The sequence below is a fragment of the Benincasa hispida genome, chromosome 10 (assembly GCF_027475165.1).
Source record: "Benincasa hispida cultivar pf3 chromosome 10, pf3_genome.v1.1, whole genome shotgun sequence".
Lineage (NCBI taxonomy): Eukaryota > Viridiplantae > Streptophyta > Magnoliopsida > Cucurbitales > Cucurbitaceae > Benincasa > Benincasa hispida.
In genome coordinates this window covers 60,493,003-60,517,857 of record NC_143487.1, presented here as the reverse complement: position 1 = coordinate 60,517,857, position 24,855 = coordinate 60,493,003, and the positions used below count along the sequence as shown (strand labels likewise).

The 24,855-nt window shown below is 35.1% G+C and overlaps 1 pseudogene; it reads right to left on the bottom strand.

The window, feature by feature from the left end:
* Window positions 1-2,366: 2,366 nt before the first annotated feature.
* On the bottom strand, window positions 2,367-14,931 carry LOC150033528 (uncharacterized; annotated as a pseudogene).
* Between the last annotated feature and the right edge of the window lie 9,924 nt (window positions 14,932-24,855).

The following is a 24,855-nucleotide window of genomic DNA, read 5'->3' as shown; positions in this document are numbered from 1 at the left end:
TGAGTCCAATCGGTAGGTGATGTCAAAACAATCTAAAAACTCGCCATAATGAAAGACCTTCAACCTGAGCCTGTTCACTTTCAAAATTTTCCCTGTCTTAAGATTAATAATATCTACTGCACCATAAGGGTAAACCTGAGAAATGCCAAATAGCCCAGGCCACATAGATTGGAGTTTTCCATGCATAAATTTCAAACGGAAGTTATATAAAAGAACTTTCTGCCTTACCTCAAACTCCTTTCGTGCGGTCATCCTGTTATGAAAATATTTTGCTCTTTTTTTGTAGATCAGAGAATTTTCCAATGATTCTAACTGAGCTCTTCCAATTCCTGAAGCAGTGAAAGTCTGGCCTCCCCAACTGCCTCAGAATCCTAGTTGCAGTTCTTTACTGTCCAATATGCCTTATGTTGAATCTCAGCTGGAAGATGACAAGCTTTTCCATAGATCATATTGTAGGGAGACATTCCAATAGGGGTATTGAAGGTCGTTCTATAAGCCCATAAAGCATTGTCAAGTTGAAGGCTCCAATCTATCCTTCCTAGGTTTACCACTTTCTCCAAAATAGTCTTCACCTCCTTGTTGGACATCTTTATCGGCCCATTCGTCTGAGGGTGGTATGGAGTGGCAATATGATGTTGTACACTATACTTTTTCAACAAGGAAGAGATGACTCGATTGCAAAAATGTGATCCTTGGTCGCTGATGATTGCCTTAGGGAAGTCAAATCTGCATAAAATGTTAAACTTTAAGAACTTTGCAACCACTTTAGCATCATCAGTAATAGTGACCTTTGCTTCCACTCATTTGGAAACATAGTCCATTGCCAACAGAATATACTTAAACCCACAAGATGAAGGAAACGGTCCCATAAAATCTATCCCCCACATATCAAATATCTCACAGAAAATAATAGGGATTTGTGGCATTTCATTCCTACGGGACAACCCTCTTGACTTTTGACAACATTCACAAGTTTTACAAAGAAAATATGCATTCCTAAACAAAGTGTCCCGATATAAACCAAAATCTAAGACTTTTTTAGCGGTTCTTTTGGAACTAAAGTATCCACCACATGCATGTATATGAAAAAAATTCTAAAACAAAAAAGAACTCGTCATTAGGGACACACCTCCTAACAACCTGATCAGAAAAGAATTTCTATAAGTAAGGCTCCTCCGAACATAATATTTTGACTCACTTTTTAATTTATCTCGTTTATGCTTGTTTATTCCATAAGGGAACTCATCAGTGGTCAAATAATTAACTAGGTCAGCTCACCAGGGAATCGTAGAAATACCATCTGTCTACATCAGTGTATGGTCAGGGAAGTCTCCATCAGAACTGAAACAACCACCGTCGGCTACAAGCTTGCTCAAGTGATCGACGATAGCATTCTCACATCCTTTTTTATCTTGAAGTTTCAAGTTAAACTCCTAAAGGAGAAGAACCCACCTCAACAATCTGGGCTTGGACTCCTTTTTAGACATGAGATAGTATAAAGCTGCATGATCAGAAAAAACAACTACTTCAGATCCAACAATATAAGAACAAAATTTTTCAAGAGCAAAGACAACATCTAGAAGCTCCTTTTCTGTCATGGTGTAGTTGTACTGAGCCAGATTGAGGGTCTTTGAAGCATAATAGATCACGTGATGTTTCTTATTAACCTTCTATCCCAAAACTGCTCCTACAGTATGATTGCTCGCATCATGATCTCGAAGGAAAAATCCCAACGAAGATCCTGAATAACTAGAGCACACGACAAAGCGTCCTTCAGCACATCAAAGTTTGCCTTGCATTTATCATTAAAATCAAAAGCCACATCCTTGTGAAGAAGAGAGGTCATCAGCGGAGCAATTTTGCTAAAATCTTTGATAAACATGCGATAGAAACCTGCATGCCCAAGAAAAGATTGAACCTCCCTCACGTTTGTGGGGTAAGGGAGCTTAGAAATAACATTAGTCTTAGCAGGATCTACCTAAATACCATGCTCAGAAACAATGTGTCCTAAGACAATTCCATGCAAGGCCATAAAATGACATTTTTCGAAATTAAGCACACAGTTAGACTCAATGCATCTTTTTAGCACCCTAGACAAGTCTGACAAACAATCATGAAATGAATCTCCATATACAGTGAAATCATCCATAAATACCTTCATGCAATTTTCTATGAACTAAAAAAAAAACACTCATCATGCAGTGTTAGAAAATGCCAGGAGCATTACATAGTCCAAACAACATCCATTTGAAAGCAAAGGTGTCATAGGGACATGTAAAGGTTGTTTTCTGTTGGTTTTCCTGGTTAATCAGGATCTGATTAAAACCCAAGAAACCATCAAGAAAACAGAAGAAAGGCTTTGCAGCTTACCTTTCAAGCATTTGATCTATAAATGGGATGGGGAAGTGGTCCTTTCTAGTTACAACATTTAATCTCCTAAAATAAATACACATTCTCCACCCATTTTGAATCCTAATAGGAATTAAACTACCCTCCTCATTCTTAACCATAGTAAAACTTATTTTCTTAGGCACTACATGTATGGGACTGACTCATTCACTATCAGAAATAGGGTAGATAATACCTGCATCAAAGAGTTTAAAGACCTCTTTCATCACTACCTCTTTCATAACAGGGTTCAGACGTCGTTGGGCTTGTCAACAAGGCTTAGCTCCATCTTCAAGAGAAATCCTATGCATGCACACAACAGGGCTAATACCTTTTGAAGGAACTTGTATTGAAAGAGATCCTCGAGCAGAAGCGGATCGTCCAAATTTCATTAATTATTGAAAATTAAATTTATAGTAAACATACAAGATATGCATTCAAAATAAATTACAGCATGCTTGATACAAGAAAAAGAGTTCAAGATACATTACCCTTGAATAACCTTTCTCTTCACGCATCCCTTGATCAATCACAAGCCTCGAACTCAGCAACTTCTTAAAGACCTTCTTCAAGAACTTTATGAATGAGAGAACACTACCACAATGAACCTTTGGTATTCTCGGGGTGAGGCCCTCAGGAGTGATGGCCTCTAACTATTTTGGTTAGGAGGGATTGTTTGAGTTTAGAGGAAGAAGATTGAGGAAACACACGGAACATTTCTGCAACTCTCAATCGCTTGACAAGTCACAAGTAAGTTGTATATGCGCTTAGAAGAAAAAGAAAAATAATTTTTCTTTTATTCCTTTTTTCCACAAAACCAATAACCATCCACTAAGATAGTTGGAGAGAAAAGAGGAAGTTATTATTTCAAATAATAAAATAATATAAATAAATATGATAACTAATATATTTATATTAAACTATATGTTATATCAAATATAACATATAATCCATAGTTTTAATTTTGTATCATATACATGTTGGGGTTGATGCCCTAAAATCTCGTGTCTTGTAGTTTGTAAACAGTTTGTACGAACGCTTGTGTTGTTAATATATTATATTTACATCACATCTTGTATTTTTGCTTAGTTGCTTGTTTTATTTGTTTTACCACAAACCAATAAACATAAAATTCTTCGTTATCTGTATGTGATTCAAGCATGTATGTGGTGACATACAAGTAGATCATGTCTTGAGTGATAACCAAAATAGTCTGTAGTATATGGATATAGGAGGGAAACCTTATCCTGATAACGCTACGGATGCGGCCCCTTTGTGGAACGGTCACAACTGTTGTGACTTGTCACAGATGGTCTGATCCTAATCATTCGTGTTGGGGACATGCAAGCAGGGGCGTCCTATACAAAGAGTTTGTATAAGACCTGACCACAAAGTACTAACGTCTCGTTATATAACACCGTTCATGACAGAGACTTCACTTCATTAGGATGACCATAGATAACATGACCTCAATCCTGAGTGAGTTGGGAACTTCTGCCATTGAGGGCGGTTCTTTGATTTGTATGGGTACGAATGACCAGGTCGCCGATTCAAACCTACCATTTTGGGGATTCGTCTGATTTAGGAGCTGGGAACTCAGCTACACAAGATGGAATTCACTCCTTCCCTAAAGCAGAGATAAGTAGATAGATAGCTCCCTTAAGGGTTGATTCCGCGGCTTGAACAATGTGACGCCACACACCTTCTCTTGGCCCGAGAGGTGTTCACACATAGTTGGACTATGTTGAATTGTTCATTAGAGGAATCAATGGTACTTAAGGAGTGAGATGTAACTACAGGGGCATAACGATAATTTGGCCCAGCTGTACTTACGAGCATCTGTGAAAGGTCATCGTACTCATGATTGGTTATATTCGATGGACACAGAAATATATCTGTGGTAAGAAGAGTTCAGCTGTTGGTCTTTAGTGGAATGCCTGACAGTTAACAGAGGTGGATCTCATGGCTAAAGAATTTAGTCAGCTATTCACGTACCGTTGGAGCTTTGAGCCACAGGTCCATTAAGTCCCCTGGGTAGCTTGGATAAAGTCGAGAACTAGTATTTTGGTTAATTTGAAATGTTCAAATTGACAAGAGAAAGTTCGATCATATATGATATAATTGGACTGGTTATTTATATATGATATAATTGGCTAAATGTATGAGATACATTATTTTGGAGGAAATTAGATATAAATATGATTTATATCAAGTAGAGGAGAAAATACTATAGTAGATATGTGATATCAAACTATAGGATAAAAATATAATATGATTATATTTATTAATTAATTCGTTGGTTAATTATATGATAATTAATCCAATTTTTACGTTCGGACGTGGGTTAATGGGCAGCATTGGTTATTGTAACCGATGAGTTAAAATGAAAAATGTTTTCATTTTGAATTTCCCCGTCGTTCAATCGCCCAAAAGAGAAAAGTGAAACACGCATTGGAGAATTGTTGAACAATCGCTTAAAGAATCGAGAGACTATATGATAGCTCTTCTTCGCCTAAACGATCATCCATCTCACGCTGAACGATCACACACTGTCGCCTACACGATTGGATAGCTTCTCTAAATGATCGTGCGGTGTGCCAGTTTTACTAAACGATTGTATACCTTTTTCTAAACGATCATTCAGTAAATCCTACATGATCGTGTAGCTCCTCCTAAACGATAAGCAGTCTACTATGCAATAGCGGATTTTTCTCTCCCAATTGCTTATCGCCTACATGATTCTGTTTTCTTCTTCCTCTACCAAATTCACCAAAGCCCACCCTTTGGGTTTTCACTTCGAGAATACCCGAGGCTCTTTAGTGGTGGTGTTGTCCCCGCGACTTTCGTGTTCGTGCGTTGTTTGTGCTGCTGTTGTCGACACTGTTGTTGGGCGCTGGTAGATCGCGTGTAGGGTTTCCGCTTCGTTGGAGTTTCGAAGTATGAAGAACGTCTTCAATTGGTATGGAACTCTTTCCCTTGTGTTCTTTTTGTTCATAGCATGCCGTTAATTAGAGTTTTGTTTGTATAACTATATGTATTGAATGCATAATATGTGTTTCGATCACAGTGAGATCGAAGCGATCCGAACACAGCCATGGAACTCATCAATATGAGATCCTTCAATTGATATTAGAGCCAGGTTCTGATACTCTGATTTCATCTGCTGCAATGAAATAGCATTTACATTCATGGTGGGTGCATCTCTACGTTGTTTAATTATTAAATCTGTTGTGGATATTCAGGATTAATGGATGTTTTCGGGATGTTTAGCCTCGGTTTGATTTAGATCCTTTTACATTTGCGATTATTTGTAAAGGCCCCTGCGTTTTTGGGTAGTAATAATCGTTATCAAGTTTTTATTCAAAGTTTATTTGAAGTTTTGAGTCGTTCGTCGAAAAAGCAGATCTATGCAAGCGTTGCATAAGAGTGGTATGCGATCTGGGTAAGTATTGCAGTTCTTTGCAGAAAGAGACGATCTAGGGTTGATCATATCGTGCAGAAGATGTTCTACGCAATCGTTGTTGATCGCATCGTAAAGATGAAGGAGTACACGATCGCTAATGAACGCATCGGATAAACGATGAGGAATGCAATCAAGAGTTGGTTGCATCGGGTTGACGATCGAGTACGCGGTCGCTACGTACCGCGTCGTGTAGGCGATGAGATGCTCGCGGATCGCTTAATGCGCGGGCATGCTAGACGATCGTTTAGGTCAACAAGCTTTATCGCTTAGTAACTGACTAAACGTTCGCTTAGTATCGCAAGGTAAATCGTTTACCTGGTTGCACGCATCGTTTATACGATGAGACGCTTGCGTATCGTTTAAAGCGCACGCTCTAGACAATTATTTAGGTCATCAAGCTTCATCGCTTAGTAATTGACTAAACGATCGCTTAGTAACGCAAGGTGAATCGTTTACCTGTCGTCGCGCTACACGATCGCATAGACGATTAGGCTTCGTAGCCTCGTCGTCTTCTACGCGATCATTTACTTATGCTTCTATCATTTAGTATGCGTTGAACGATCTTCTACCTACTAGAGTTTGCTACACGATGAAGACCTCCTGGTAGTTCAAGATCCGGTTCTCCTATGAACCAGTTTGCTCGATGAAAAATGTAATAGATAGGGTTTTTTCATTTCGGTTTCTTGTAAAGGCTCATCCCGATCCATTAATCCTTTATTTATTACATGCGATGTATGTTTTTTATATGTCATATGGTATGCACATATAGTAAATCCCACCTTAGGTTATGCAATGATCATGCATCATCTCTTTATTGTAATTGTTATAATTTAGAGAAGCATGATTTAATTATGTAAGAGCATGCTCATGCACCATATAATATAAGAGTTATATTTATGCATGCATAAAAAGCATTGACATGCATCATCTTTATATTATAATTATTATAGTATAAGGGTGAATGATAGCATGTTTGTTTGGTTGTTATGCATTATATAAAAGTTATATATAGTAATGACCGGACATTGCATAAAGCATGACACATAGGTTATTTTATAAATGTTATAAACGCCTTGTTGTACGCAATGGTTTTAGTTGTTTCTTTTTAAAAGTTAAAGAGAAATTAGAACTAAAAGAAATAAGGAAGACATGCATGCTCTCTTAGGTTTAATTCATGGTTTTTAAGTGTTTAAAACTTGGATCACCTAGACCTAAGATCACGGTTCTAATACGATTAGCAACCCTAAGGCTTTAATCTTTTAATCAGTTTAATAAGATTATATTGGCTAATAAAAGGTTAAAGTGTAGCAAATCTATCTATAAGGGACCTTTTGTCTAAGGCAGGTTCTGTCTAGGCTAGGGTATTTAAGTTGACGGAAACATAACACCCCTACCTGGGAACTTACCTAGAAAGGTGAATTAGATAGATTTGATGCATGCATGCAAGTTAAGGACAGTCCATTAAAGTGTTTAAATGTGACTACTTGAACTTGTTCATATTTCATAGACAAACGTTGTTTACGAGTAGAGTTTAAAAAGACGACTTAGACTAAAATCAGTAGCCGGATTGTCTAGGTTAATGAATCCCTAGGTAGAACATTCAATGGGAGGTACTTGGGACATAAGATGCTTCAGTTAAACCTTTCACGTTTCTTCTAAATAGTCCACACTGTGAGATCTATCCTCAGCCCCACAGCACCTTTGGTGTGTCCCCCCAACAGATGGTGTTTAGATAGGTCAATATCAAGGTGGATGGAGAGAGTGTTCATAGTACCCCAGCCTAGCCAGAACCAGCCTTAGACAAAAGGTCCCTTATAGATATATTTGTTACATATTTAATCTTTTATTAGAAATCAATTTAATCCTATTAAACTGATTTAAAAGATTAAACTTAGATTTCTAATCTCATTAGAAATGTGATCTTAGGACTATCTCAATCAAATTTTAAAACAATTTTAAAAAATGATTATAGCCTAAGGTTTACATACAAGTCTTTATTATTGATTTTAATTCTAATTTTATTTATTATTGTTGGGTTTTATGTCCTAAACTCGCAGTTTGTAAAATTAAATATATTCTATAATCAATAAAGATGTTATTCAACATTTCTTCAATAAAGTTATTGAATCTATTAATTGCATTCATGAAGTCTGAATCCAATAAACCTATTCATGGCTATTATATGAATACTTGAACTTTATGTAAAGACATAAAGATGGATCAAAGTTCGAGTAAATAGCCAAAACAGTCTATAGTATATGATTAAGGATGGGTACCTTATTCTGGTAACACTATTCGATGTAGCCTACTTTCTATCTATTACAAGTTGTTGTAAAAGTACTACAAACAAATTGATCCTAATTCGTTTATGTATTAACATGAGGAGTGGGAGCGTCCTATACAATGAGTTTGCATAAGATCAGACCAAGAAATAAGTCACTATTTATATATAATGTTGTTTATTGTTTATGACTGACTATTTTGCTTAAATGACCTAGGTAACTCGATTTTAATCCTGAGCTAATGATGAACTTCTGTCTATTTGAGATTATCCTTAGATTTGCATGGGTGAGGGTTGGCTTAACAGCGCCGACTCAATAAACCTCCCATTTTAGGGGTAAGACCGGGTAGATAGCTAGGGACAAAGGGTGCAAGACGGAATTCACGCCTACCCGATTTAGGAACAAGAGAAAGGTTGTTCTCTTAAGTACTGAATCAAGGTAAACTCTACAGCCAACGCGACACAATCTTGTAGCAAACTCTACACGATTGCACAGCATTAGCTATGTGATCGTTTAGCAAATGCTACATGATCGTGTAGTAAACTCTACACGATCACGTAACAAAATCTAAACGATTGTTTAGCTCTAGCTACACAATGCGGCAACCTTCGTTCTTCTCCATCGAAATGCACTGCAACCCTTCTTCTGAAGCCTCACGAGTGACTCAAAACTTAAACAAATACAAACTCGATTGCTATTTATTGCCCAAAAACGCAAGGGCCCTTACAAATTAACTTTGTAAAAAATCAACAGAAAGCCATAAACAAAGATTTCTATCCCGTAAACATCCATCAACAAATATCCATAAACATTTATTATATAAACGTAATGCAGAATGTAAAACCCACCATTACTGTAAACGAATTCAATACAAAAATGAAATTTTAAATCAGAACTACAACTTGGCTCTGATACTAATTGAAGGAACTCGTATTGAAGGAGATCCTTGAGCAGAAGCAGATCATCCAAATTCCATTAATTATTGAAAATTAAATTTACAGTAAACATACAAGATATGCATTCAAAATAAATTACAGCATGCTTGAAACAAGAAAAGGGATTCAAGATACATTCTCCTTGAAGAACCTTTCTCTTCACGTATCCCTCGATCAATCACGAGTCTCGAACTCAGCAACTTCTTGAAGCCCTTCTTCAAAAAATTCATGAACCAAACAGAGAGGACACTGAAGGATCTCATATCGATGAGTTCCATGAGCGCATTCGGATCGCTCCGATCTCACCGTGACCGAAATACAATATTATACATTCAACACATACACATATGCAAATAAATCTAATTATCAGCATGCTCAAAACAAGATAAATAACAATGAGACAGAGTTCCATACCAGTTGAATACTATCTTCAAACTTCAGAATCCCAACGCAGTGGAACCCTCCAACAGATCTACCAATGCCCGACGGGAATGTCGACTGTAGCAGCACGATCAATGCGAACACGAACGCTGCAATGGGGACGACACCACCACTAATGAGCCCCAGGTATTCTCGAAGTGAAAACCCAAAGGGTGGGCTTTGGTGAATTTGGTAGAGGACGAAGGAAAAATGAGTCATGTAGGCGATAAGCAAGTGGGAGAGAAAACAACGCTATCGTATAGCAGGAGTGCTTATCGCATAGAGGAGCTACACGATCGTGTAGGATATGCTGAACGATCGTTTAGTTAAATCGCGAGGTGGACGATCGTTTAGGCAGAGAAGTGACTATCGTATAGGCTCTCGAGCGATCGTTTTACAAAACAGCGCACTTTCACGAAATCTTTTTAGGTGGAATCACGGAACATCGATTGCACGATTCAAAACGAAAACTTTTTTCATTTTTAATTCATCGGTTACCATAACTGATTTTGTCCACTAACCCACATCCAAACATGATATTAGGATTAATTATCATATAATTAATCAATCAATTAATTAATTAATATAATCATATTATATTTATATCTTATAGTTTGATATCACATATCTACTATAGTATTTTCTCCTCTACTTGAAATAAATCATATTTATATCTAATTTCCTCCATAAAAATGTATCTCATACATTTGCCAATTATATCATATATAATTAACTAGTCCAATTATATCATATATAATCGAACTTCCTCTTGTCAATTTGAACATTTCAAATTAACCCAAATATTGGTTCTCGACTTTATCCAAGCTACCCAGGGGACCTAATAGACCTGTGGCTCGAAGCTCCAACGGTACATGAATAACTGACTAAACTCTTTAGCCACAAGATCCACCATCCGTTAACTATTAGGTATTCTAATAAAGACCAACAGCTGAACTCTTCTTACCACAAATATATTTCTGTGTCCATCGGATATAACCAATCATGAGTACGATGACCCTTCATAGATGCTCGTAAGTACAGTTGGACTAAATTACCGTTATGCCCCTGTAATTACATCTCACTCCTTAAGTACCATTGATTCCTCTAATGAACAATACAACATAGTCCAACTATGTGTGAAAACCTCTCGGGCCAAAAGAAGGTGTGTGGTGCCACATCGTTCAAGCCCCGGAATCAGTCCTTTAAGGAGTTATCTATCTACTTACCCCTGCCTCGGGGAAGGAGTGAATTCCATCTTGTGTAGCTGAGTTCCTAACTCCCAAATCAAACGAATCCCCAAAATGGTAGGTTTGAATCGGCGACCTGGCCACTCGCACCCATACAAATCAAAGGACCGCCCTCAATGGCAAGAGTTCCCAACTCACTCAGAATTGAGGTCATGTTACCTACGGTCATCCTAGTGAAGTGAAGCTCTGTCATGAACGATGTTATATAACGAGACGTTAACACTTCGTAGTCAGGTCTTATACAAACTGTTTGTATAGGACGCCCCCGCTCGCATGTTCCCAACACGAATGATCTCGACCATCTGTGACAAGTCACAACAGTTGTGACCATTCCACAAAGCGGGTCGCATCCGTAGTGTTACTAGGATAAGGTTTCCCTCCTATATCCATATACTACAGACCATTTTGGTTATCACTCAAGACATGATCCACTTGTATGTTATCATATACATGCTTAAGTCACATACAAATAACTAGGGATTTTATGTTTATTGGTTTGTGGTAAAGCAAATAAAACAAGTAACTAAGCAAAAATACAAGATGTGATGTAAATATCATATATTAACAACACAAGCATTCGTACAAACTGTTTACAAACTACAGGACACAAGACTTTAGGGCATCAACTCCAACAGACATTACCATAATGAACCTTTGGTATTCCTGGGGTGAGAACCAAGGAATGATGGGCTCTGACTATTTTGGTTAGGAGATATTGTTTGAGTTTGAGGAAAGAAGATTGAGGAAACACACAGAACGTTTGTGCAACTCTCAATTGTTTAGCAAATCACAAAGTAAGTCGTGGAAGAAGAAGAAAACTAATTTTTCTTTTATTCTTTTTTGTCATAAAACACCACTAAGATGGTTGGAGAGAAAAGAGGAAGTTATTATTCAAAATAATAAAATAATATAAATAAATATAATAACTAACTTATCATATTATATTTATATTAAACTATATGTTATGTCAAATATAACATATAACCTATCGTTTTAATATTGTATCATATATAAATATAAACTATAGTTTCTTTTCTCTATTTTTATGGCATTTAATATAAATCATATTTATATTAAATTTAACAATTATGAATCACATTCATAGAATATACATTTGAATCTCATTCAAATATTTATTTCTTCCAATTAAACTATAATATATCAAATACATTATAACAATTATATCATATATAATTGAATCAAATTAATTATATCATATATAATCAAATTCCTCTTATTAATTTGAACAATTCAAATTAACCCAAAAAATGATTCTCAACTAAATCCTTTTGAGCTACCAAGGGGACTTTATGGACCTGTAGTTTGAAGCTCCAACGGTACATGAATAATTAATTAAACTCTTTAATTACATTATCCACAATCCGTAAATTGTCGGACACTATATAAAGAACGACATCTGCACTTTTCGTACTACAGATACGTTTCTGTGTCCATTATATATAACCAATCAACAATATGATGACTCTTCACAAATTGCTCGTAAGTACAACTGGGCCACATTATCGTTTTGCCCCTGTAGTTACATCTAACTTCTTAAGTACCACTAATTCTTGTAGTGAACAATAGATCATAGTCCCACTATGACTAAACCCCTCTCGGGCTAGGAGAGGGTGTGGCGCCACATTGTTCAAGACCCGGAATCAGCTCTTAAGGGAGTAATTTATCTACTTACCCCTGCTTCGGGGAAGGAGTGAATTCCATCTTGTTAACTGTGTTCCCAGCTTTCCAATCAGATGAATCCTTAAAATAGTAGGCTTGTTGAGTCGACGATTTGTCCACTCTCACCCATATAAATTAAAGGACCGCCCTCATAGGCAGGAGTTCACAACTCACTCAAGATTCAGGTCATGTTACCTATCGTCATCCTGGTGAAATAAAAGTCTCTATTATGAACGGCGTTATATAATGAGACTAAACATTTCGTAGTCCAATCTTATACAAACTCTTTTGTATAGAATATTCCCGCTCGCATGTCTAATACATGAATGATCAAGATTAGATCAATTGTAGCACTTTACAACAATTATAACACCTACAAAGCGGGTCATACTCGTAGTGTCACCAGGATAAGGTACCCAGCCTTATCCATCTACTACAGACCATTTAGATTATCACTTAAACATGATCCACCTGTATGTCTCCATATACATGTTCGAGTTACAACGATATCCTTGGATGTTAGTTTATTGGTTCGTAGTTAATGCAACTAAAATATCACATATTTTATAGACAAAGTGAATAAAATATCATATATTATTAATCACATAAGAGTTTGTTCATACAATGTTTACAAACCATAAAACCCTACGAGATTTAGGGCATCAACCTAAACACCTTTAATATCGGCCAACGTCCACCCAATGGCTAGCTTGTATTTTTGCAGGACTTTTACTAACTATTCCTCTTGCTCAACAGTCAAGTTCTTGGAAATAATTACAGGAAGTGTTTCAGTTTCTCCCAAATAGGCATATTTAGATGATCAGGAAGCTCCTTCAACTCCACTTTAGGTGCCTGTACAACAGAAGGAATCACCTTTTCAGATGATAAAGAAGGCATACTTACGGCTCTGTCATGGATGATAAAGTGGAAAACTCCTCACGTGAGATCAAATTGCCTGAATCATCCTCGTCATTGTCAATGTCTTAAATTACCTCCTGCTCAAGACAATCAAACACATCAATCTGGCACAAAGACTGCACATGCTCAACGGTCGGAGATCTCATAGCATAAAAAATATTAAGTTTAACTACTTCACTATCAAACTCAACAAACAAAGTACCTTCATCTACATCAATCTTGGTCTTGCCTGTTTTCATGAAAGGACGACCAAGAAAGATTGATGCAGATGAAATAGACGTAGGTTCTTCCATCCTAAGAATGTAAAAGTCAACAGGGAAAAGAAGATCATTATCCTAAATTAGGATATCCTCTATGATTCCTAACGAGTGAATAAAATACCTATCAGCTAAACAACACCAGTTTTAGTCAAGTCTTTCAATTTTAATTCTTGGTATATTGAGTATGGCACAATGTTTATGGATGTACCAAGATCTAACATAGCTTTCTCAATTTTCCTTTTACCAATCACACAAAGGAGAGAAAACATACATGGATCCTTTTCTTTTTCAGGCAAATTCTTTTGAATGATTGCAGACACAGATTCTCTTTTTCTTTCGCTTGCCTCTTCCTCGTGCATAGTTCTTTAAAGAACTTGGCATACTTTGGGATTTGCTTAATGACATCGAGGAGAGGAATGTTGACTTTCACCCTTCTGAACATCACCAATAACTCCTTATCCTTGTCTCATGTGAGCTTCTTTGGCCTTTCAAGCTAGAAGGAAAAGGAATTTTAGGCACATAACCATTTAATGGGGGAAAAGAGTTAGAGGATACCGAATACTCCCTTTTTCTTTTCTTGTGGTGTGATTGTAGAGAAGTGGTCCCTTGTTCATATAATTCTGGCTTTTCCATAGTTTCTATAGGTGGCTCCAACTCCCTACCACTCCTAAGCGTTATTGCACTCACATTCTCCTTAGGATTCAGTTATGGATGAGATAGGAGTTTCCTAGACTATCTCTCCAACTTGCTCATCGAAGTGGTTAGCTGAGAGACTTGGGTCCCCGAAGCATCAATGGCATTCTTTGTGTCCTGCTGAAATTTAAAAGAGTGGTTAGCTAGACTTTTCACAATATCTTCCAAGGACATACCTGAGCTAGACGAAGCTCCATGGTTAGGCTGAGCTTGCTCGTTCTGTCCACCCCATTTGAAGTTTGGGTGATCTCTCCACCCAGGATTGTATGTTATACTGAATGGGTCTCGTCATCTGTTTTGCCCATTGAAATTGTAGCCTCCAATAGAATTTACCTTAGGTATTGCCCTTTGCGGAGTGCTTGGGCAAACATTAGCTATGTGTCCCGCTCCATGACACATTTGGCAAACAACAGCAGGCTGTCCATTTGTTGTCTTTGCCAACTGTTTCACAACAGAAACCAGGTCAAATAGATCTTTCCGAAGTTCACTTACCTCATTGGCCGACTTGACACTGACTGAGGCCCTTGTGCCAAACTATTGATAGTTGGTCGCCATGGTTACTATCGATTTCATCACCTCAGTAGGGGTTTTGTTTATTAAGGCTCTTCCTGCAGCTGCATCTATGTTGCTCTTGTCAGTCTGCATCAGCCCCTTATAAAAGTACTAGATCAACAGTTGGTCTGAGATCTGATGGTGGGGAAACTTTGCACAGGTCTTCTTGAATCGTTCCCAATACTCGTGAAGCGTCTCCCCATCGAACTTCATAATACTAGATCTCTTTTCTGATACTGGCAGCTCGAAATGCTAGGAAGAAAATCTCTTCTAATGCTCCTACAACTCCTTCCAGGATGTAATGCTCCCAGGTGATAGGATGTAGAGCTTGTTGGGATTGGTGTCCTAAATCTCTTGTAATCTCGTAGTTTGTAAACTTTGTATAAACATATTGTTGTTAATAAAATACGTATTATTTTATAAGCATATACTCAATCCAATAAACTAAGATTCAAGGTTATTTCATGTAATTTAAACAAGTATATAGAGATATATAAGTGGATCTTGTTTAAATAATAACCTAAATGGTCTGTAGTAGATGGATAAGGTCGGATACTTTATTCTGATGACACTACGGATACGGCCCACTTTGTAGGTGTTTTAAGTGTTGTAAAGTACTACAAATGATTTGATCCTAATCATTCATGTGAAGACATGTGAGTTGGGGTATCCTATACAAAGAGTTTGTATAAGACCGGACCACGAAATTATTAGTCTCTTTATATAACACTGTTAATAGTAGAGACTTACGTTTCACTAGGATGACCATAGGTGACATGACCTGAATCCTGAGTGAGTTGTGAACTCCTGCTCATGAAAGCGGTCCTTTGATTTGTATGGGTGAGAGTGGCTAGATTGCCAACTCAACAAGCTTAGCATTTTGGGGATTCGTCTGATTGGGGAGCTGGGAACACAGCTACACAAGACGAAATTCACTCCTTCCTCGATGCATGGGCAGGTAAATAAATTGCTCCCTTAAGGGCTGATTCCAAGTCTTGAACATAGTGGCCACACCCTCTCTTGGCCTGAGAGGGACGTGATCATAGTTGGACTATGACTTATTGTTCATTAGAGGGATCATTGGTACTTAAGGAATTAGATGTAACTACATGGATAAAACGGTAATTTTGGCTCAACTGTACTTACGAGTAATTTGTGAAGAGTCATCACACTATTGATTAGTTATATCCAATGGACACATAAATTTATCTGTAGTGCGAAAAGTGCAGTTGTCGGTCTTTAGTGGAGTGACCGACAGTTAATGGATGTTGGGTAATTTAATTATATAGTTTAATTAATTATCCGAGTATTGTTGGAGCTTCAATCTACAGGTCCATAAGGTCCCCTCTGTAGCTCAACAGGAATTTAATTGAAAATTAATTTTGGATTAATTAGAAGTATTCAAATTAATTGAAGGAATTAATTATATATGATACAATTAATTAAATTGATTATATATGTGATATAATTAATATAATATATTTGATACATTATAATTTAAGGTAATATGAGAGGAATTTGAATATGATTCAAATATTAATTATATGAATGAGAATCATGTAATTAAATTTAATATAAATATGATTTATGTTGAGTGGTATTAAATATTTAGATATGATCCAAATATCAATTATATGGATGAGATTCATATAAGTGAATTAATATAACTTTGATTTATATTAAATGTCATGTATTTTTTAGAGATAAAATCTATAGGTTATGTTGTATTTGATGCAATATAAAACTATAAGCTATATGTTATATTTGATATAACATATAGTATATATATATAATAAAGTAGTTATTTTATATATATATATATATATTATTAATTTAATTGAAATTAATTAAAGGGAAGGAGTTACAACATCTTCCCCCTATTTTTCTCTCAGTTAATTTACGTGGGTTATAAAAAGATTGATGTGGTAGGAGATTCATCTTCTTCATCAATTCTCTCTGAGAGTGGAGTTCTCACTGGAAAAACTAATACAGAGAAGAAAAGTTCTTCTCCTCCCTCTCTTCCTCTCCATCTTTCTTCCCTCTTCCAAGGATTCAAGCAAAGCCCACAACTCTTGCTTGAATCCTTTGTCCCAAGAGAATATAGAGGGTTCTCAAGTGGTGGTATCCCTTTTGAAGAAAGAGATCCGCGTGAAGAAGGAGATTCGTTCGTGTTTTGTTTGAGGGATTCTTGAAGAAAGTGTTATTCAAAGGTAAGGGTTTCTGAAACTTTAATTTTTCCTTTATTTTAAGCATGCTATAATTTATGTAAATGCATATCTTGCTCTTGTATTACTGTAAAGCTTATATTCAATGAAAAATGGAAATTGGGATGATCTTGTTTCCACTCACAATTCTCTCCAATTAGAGTTCCTTCAGAGCCACTCCTCGGCATCGTCCTTTAACGAGAAGAGGAATGGCCTCATATTAATTTGCTCCTGAGTTACCCCATTTGGTCTCATGTCATCGCATACAACATAAAATTCATTCAAGTGCTTAGGCGGATCTTCACCCTGCAAACCAGAAAAAGAAGGGAGTAAATGAATTAAACCAGACTTAAGTTCGAAATTACCTATCGTTTCTGGATAGGCAATGCATAGGGGCTGCTAAGTGAAATCAGGTGTTGTGAGCTCTCTAAGCGTCTTCTCACGTTCAACCATTATTGGTGAATTTTCAGGAACACTTTCTTCTCCAGACGTCTTCAACACGGATATTTCTTTCAAGGGAAGCTTTTTGTCTCCTTTCTCTTCTGATTCTTCACTCTTCCTTGGAAATTTCTACAAAATATAATGGTCTAGAGCACTTGGGAGTATAGGTCATGCACCAAAAGAGAAAATTGATTAGCAAGGAATACACTACATGTTGGGGTTGATGCCCTAAATCTCGTAAGATCCCATAGTTTGTAATTGTAGTGTATAAATATTTTATTTATTTAATAAAATATTTGATATTTTATTTCAAAATTAGTTACATTAACCACAAACCAATAAACTAATATCCAGAATTATCTTGTAGTTTAAACATGTATGTAGAGACATACAGGTGGATCATGTTTAAGTGATAACCTAAATAGTCTGTAGTAGATGGATAAGGCTGGATACGTTATCCTTATGACACTACGAGTATGGCTCACTTTGTAGGTGTTACAATTGTTGTAAAGTGTTATAAATGATCTTATCTCAATCATTCATGTGGAGATATGTGAGCCAGGATATTCTATACAAAGGAGTTTGTATAAGACCGAACCACGAAATGTTTAGTTTCATTATACAACGTCGTTCATAATAGAGACTTACATTTCACTAGGATGACTATAGGTAACATGACTTGAATTCTGAGTGAGTTATGAACTCCTGCCTTTGATTTGTATGGGTGAGAGTGGCTAGATCGCCAATTTAACAAGCCTACCATTTTGGGGATTCGTTATATTGGGGAGTTCGGAACACAGCTACACAAGAAGGAATTCACTTCATCCCCAATGTCGGGGCAAGTAGATAAATTACTCCCTTAAGGGTTGATTCTGGGGTTTGAACAATGTGGCGCCACACCTTCTCCCAGCCCGAGAGGGGTTCAGTCATAGTTAGACTATGATTTATTGTTCATTAGAGGGATCAATGGTACTTAAGAAGTTAAATGTAACTATAGGGGCAAAACGATAATTTTGGCTTAGCTGTGCTTACGAGTAATTTGTGAAGGATCATCGTACTGTTGATTGATTATATCTAATAGACACAGAAATATATCTGTAATGCGAAGTGTGCAACTGTCGATCTTTAGTGGAGTGTCCGACAGTTAACGGATGGTGAATAATTTAATTAAAGAGATCAATTAATTATTCGCGTACCGTTAAAGTTTCAAACTACAGGTCCATGAGGTTCCATCGATAGCTCAACGGGATTTGATGAGAATCAGTTTTTGGATTAATTTGAATTGTTCAAATTAACTGAGGGAATTAATTATATATGATATAATTAATTAAATTTTAATTATATGTGTAATAATTACTATAATGTATTTGATACATTATATTAAGTGTTTTGAGAGGAAATTAATATTTGAATATAATTCAAATGTTAATTATATGAATTGGGGTCATGTTGTTGAATTTAATGTAAATGTGATTTATATTAAAAGTCATTTGTGGAAGAGAATTGAAACTATAGATTATATTGTATTTGATGCAATATAAAAACTATATGTTATATGTTGATATAACATATACTTATGTCTATATATGTATAATAAATTTGTTATTATATATATATAAGATCTTTATTTATTAAAATTATATTATATTTTTTATTTAATTTTAATTTTAAATTAAATTAAAGGGAGGGAAATAACTTCCCTCTCCTTATTCTCTCCACAAATCGTACGTGAAAGTTTTCTTTTTGGTTTATCCTGACATTCTTCTTTTTCTTCCTAAAAAGATACAGAGAAGATAGTTTTACACAGAACAATTCTGTGGAAAAACAAAAATTCTTTCCTTCTTTCTCTAAATAAAAATTTCCTTCCCTTTCAAAAATCACCAGAGCTCACCCCTCCTGGATTCCCACCCAAGAATACTGAGGTTCCCAAGGGGTAATGTCCATTTGACCCATTTAGATTTCGTTCGTGGTTTGCACAGAGGAGAAGGATACGTGAAAAAAGTCTTCAAAGGTAAGGGTTTTCTGAAACCCAAATTTATTTCTCTACAATTTCTGTTTAGCTGTTGTATTTGTATTTATGAATGCATAATTTTCTTTTTTATCTGTAAAATTATCAATTCTATAAAATTGGGATTTGGGTAGATCCGCTTCACTCAAGGATCCCCTCACATGGGTTCCTTCACTACAAGCCTCTAAAATCAAAAAATATGTTGACTCCCTAGCAACAACGCCAAAATTTGGTACGGTGTGAACCACGAGCTAGGTTGTATATATAGTGTTGCAACACTGCCCTGTTTGTTCACGAATGGGTAGCTATTGTCTTATAGTGTTATGCAACGCTCAAATCGGGCATTGCAATGCTTCGACTGGTAGAATTCTTCAATTTCTTGGCCTTTGTTCTCCATTTGTGTAATTTAGCTCCTATCTTGGCCATCTCAATGTCTTTTTGTCCCGAACACTTCATTCAACCTCTTGTACACTCGATTCCTACAACCCATCAATTTAAACACATTAAATAGTTTAACGATCCCAAATTAAATAGAGGAAGATAGTACATTTTCAGTGCTATCAGTAAGCCTAATTAATTAATCGATTGTCTTTGAACCTAATTGAACAATGCATCCTAAGATCTAAGATAAGCTTAAAACCATAGCATACATGATTCAATTATTTGCTACATAGATGATTATAGCTAGATGAAGGAGAAGAAATCATGCAAGCCATAAATCAAATAGCAATAACACACATTCAAGAGTAGGGACATCAATCCATTCAAGAAATATAAATCGAGAAATTAAAACAGATACAAAGAGGCAAAATCATAATATATTGTCATTCAAGATAAATCTTCATACATTTACATAAGGTTTCCTCCCAAGAACTAGATAGAACACTTACCTAAATATCTTCATAGACAAAGAATGTAGGGAAGAGTTTTCAATTCATGATTACAACCCAAAATATAAGAAAACTTAAACTAAAATATGAAAAAGAAGGAAAATACGAGTTGGAGGTTGGTTTTCTCTCATCTTCTCCATCCTTTTAACCTTAAAGTGACGTTCACCAAATCGTAATGAAAAATGGTGTAATCGGAATGAGATTTCATTAATGGATGAATTGTAATAGGTCTGAATCACAAACATAATTGGATTGTTTTTATTGCATTTTTTTAGAATTATGAATTTTTCAAATTTTACTGTTATTGTTATCGTTACCCATACTGTTTAACCCTAACGGTAACAATAAAGGTAACAATAAATATGGCAAATTCATAATTTTCATATGGTTACAGTAACAATATCTATAACGGTAATGGTAAGTAACAATATCTGTAATGGTAACGGTAAAGGTAGTGGATCCCACGTAATTTTCAACCACAATCAGATTGAGCACCCTTCATTCCCCAATTAGATCACACGAATTGATTACAATTTTTAAGGTGGACCTCACATCTCATTGCAATTACAACAAGCAGGTAAACAATAACAAAAGTAATTAACTAAGGTCCACTTTTTACATATTGATGGATTACCTTTCAATTGATGTAAATGTGGCCTAAAAACAAAGCAAAATATATATAGAAATCTCTAAGTGTCACGACGTTAAGGCCTTTTCGCCACAGTGCATCACAAGGTGCCACTACACCCTACCCTTCAACATGCACACGTGAGCAGCACTTATTCTTCCATCAATCCTTGGAGCGTCATGGCAGTACACGAGTTTGATGCATACTACCTTCGACGCAACATCGGGCATGGCGTCGCTGCACAATCCTCAGGGGCAAAATTGTTATTTTGCTTCTCAATTGCTATTGAGTGCTCTGTTTTGATCCAAATTACACTCGGAACGTCCCGATAGTTTCCTTTTCTCATTTTTCTATCAACACACTCAATAAAACATTAAATTCCTAAGAACTAACATGATGTAGGTAAAGATAAATAGCACTTTTGGAGAGCTATCAAGTAGTATAGGTGTATTGATCAATATTTATAAATTATATTTGATAAGCCAGAGAAAATTTGAAACCCTCCTTTCGACAAACATCATGATCTCTCTCTGCAATTACTTTTATCATAAGCTTAATCTTTCTATCCATCTCTACTATAGCTTCATCGCATATGCCTGCATTACATTGGGATATGACTCTTTCTATGATTGGTCAAACACAAGAGTAGAGTTATCAAATTAGAAGTTTTTCTTAACGACAATCCTACATCAAAGAGGTTATGTGATCTGCATCCATATTCTCTTCGCGATGATAGGAACTTGTTCCTCCACTTGGATTTCTTTTGAGCGATTGCAGGTGACAATTCCAACATAAGAATCACCGCAACTGACTTTTCATATAATCTTCTTTAACATTATCACTTAATTTCAATGGGAGAGAGAAATGAGAGGTAGAGATCTCTCACTATACATATCAATTTGTTCGCACGATATTTTCGAAGAAATTCAATTTGTGGAATAGATACTTAAGTTAATGTTGATTTATACATATTTGATATGATCTCTAACAATTAATCTTTTTATTCTCTTTCTTAGAAGTGTCCTTCACTCAAGAGATGGAGTGTATACATCTCATCCTCCTCGTCTATAGGAGGGAGGCAACGACATTGACAAATCTAGGTTTCGTTAGTTTTTACCACTTACATATCAAGATTTTGTACGTTCAATTTTGGAATCCAAAAACAAATTTGACCCAAATCTCAAACGTTAGGAATCAAAATTGTAGTTTTACCAAATTTAAATTTTGCCTACAATTTACTTGAGCAAGTAAATTTGAATTTCATAAACAAATATTTATATCTTCTAAATAATCATATAAGTACTCAACATGGTATTCTACTGAATAATAATAAATTAAATAACAAATTTAGTTCTTCAATATTCAAATTTGTGTTTATGTGAACCATGAACTTTTAAAAAGTGTCTATATTTCTGTTATTTAAATAATATATATCTAATAGATCTTTTAACTCTCACTTTTATGTCTAATAAAGTCTTCAATTTTCAATATTATATCATAGATCTTTGATATATTCAACCTTTTTCTATATTTATGAGTCTAGTGAACACAAAATTTAAAGTTCAAGGTAGATACATAAATCTTGTGTCTAATGTTGGATGTTATTACAAATGTGTGAAAGAAAGAAAAAAATGGATGTTTATTTTTTAAATGTTGTATATGTAAATTAAATTTGTTGTTACAACTAATTCGTTGTTTTTATGTAAAAAAATTATTAAAAAGATGGATTGACGTTTGGCTTACAATTTTAACCTATGAAATTTAAATTTATAGTTACTTCTAATTTGATAAGTTGTGTTTCAATTTTGTAAGTAACTATTTAATTGAGTTATGTTTTAACATATGTTTCACTTTCAACAGTTATTTTTATTTTATTTGTTGGAAAGTTTATTATGTTGCCCGTCTATAAACAACAACTCTATTTCTTCATTTTGATGCATCCATTTAAAAAATTATCATCTCATTCCTTCGTAAATTAAATTGAGAGTATGTGTCCAAGAATTTTACTAAAATCGTATAGTTCAAAATTATAGTTTTATCAAAGATAATCATTATATCATACTGAGACAATTATTTTAGGCTACTAGCAACTTTGTACCTCAAATACCAATCATCACATTCTTTTTTCTTTGAGTTTAATTCATCTGTTGTCGTGCTTGTTGTCAATCTGATCATATCCTCTGTTGTCGTGCTTGTTGTCAATCTGATCATATCCACGATCATTAGTTGTTCAGGGCGTTAAGTTGAAATATGATGTCTTGGGTTAATATATCTATGGAGTTCATATGTTTGTGTTTGTGGTGCAGAGTTGTTGTCTGAGTTCACATATATGTGTTCGAGATACAGAGTTGAGTTCATATGTCAAGAGTATTTGATGCAGTTTTTTAAACTCTTCATAATCTACTTTTATGATTACTATTTTTTTTTTCTTAAACTTTTTTCTTCAATAATTCTACCATTTTTAATTAAATATGAATTGCAATTATTTTATTTTATTTTTTAAAGTTTGTCTTTCTTTCTTTCTTTCTTTCTTTTTTTCTTTTTTTCTTTTTTTTTTTTTTTTTTTTTTTTTGTAATGAACAACAATTAAGCAACTGCATGTCTTACAGGAATATGGTTAAATAAAATAAGAAACCAAAGAGAAATCAAAACTTTCTAATTTTTCTCCATGAATTTCATCTTCATCATCTTCTTATTTCTTTTTGTCTTCTTCCTATTTTTGCTCTGTATTTTTCCTCATCATGATTTTTTTTTTTTAGTTTAATCTCTCTCATCATTTTAGCAACCAATGTAATGTCACCATGTTTCTTAAACAACCCCACTTTTAATTTCTCAAAATTTAGAGGATTGTCAAAGAACAAATCCTCATTTTTCAATAATTTTTGTTAGAAAATGTTCCATAAAACAAATATCCATTTTATGGTTTTTTTTATTTCTTATTTTTGTTTCATTTTTGTTTTTGTTGCTTTTACTTAACTTTTTGTTCCAACATTCAATTACATACATACTTTTCCAAATTCTTAAATACTCATTTGATATTTGAATTCAATTAAATAAAAATATATTTTACAATTTCTACATATAAATTTTACATTTAAAGTAGACAAAATACTATTATTTATATAATCAACAACCTTGCAACATACTTTTAACAGTCATGGAACATATGAGTTGAACGTGCACAAAAAATAGGTTTTTCATTAATAGCCAATGACGAGCCAATTTGTAGTTGAAGGTCGTTGTCAGAGCCCTAAGTTGGTCACACGAACGTATGAGTCAGAAGTGGTTATTGAAGTTGATTATCTAAGCGATTTTTGCCAAGTTTGTAGTCGAAGGTGGTTGTCAGAGCCCCAAGTTGGTCGCATGAAGATGATATTGAAGTTGGTCGTTGGAGTTTGCCATCAGAGGTGGTTGTCGGAGCTCAAAGTTAGTCATCGCATTGGTCGTGCAAAGGTGGTCATCGAAGTTGATCATTGAAGATAATTTTCGTCAGAGTTTGTAGTTAGGGTTGGTCATCTAAGTTGATCATCAAAATTAATCATCGGAGATAATTGTCAGAGCTCAAAATTGATCGTTAGAATTGATTGTGGAAGCCTGAAAAGTGTCATTGGACTTGATGAGTCAAACGACCACGGAGGGTTTTTTATCTTCTAATTTGGCTTATTATTGCTTTATGCATATTGTCTTTTCTATTATTTACTTTGTTAATTGTTTTTAGTCAGTTATATGTATACTTCATTCACTAGTGTGCGACACTTCTCTATATACAATCTATTTTCCCCCAACAATAGGTGAAGTAATTTTCAATTTTCCAAATGACCTATTGGACACCATTGAAAGCTTAAA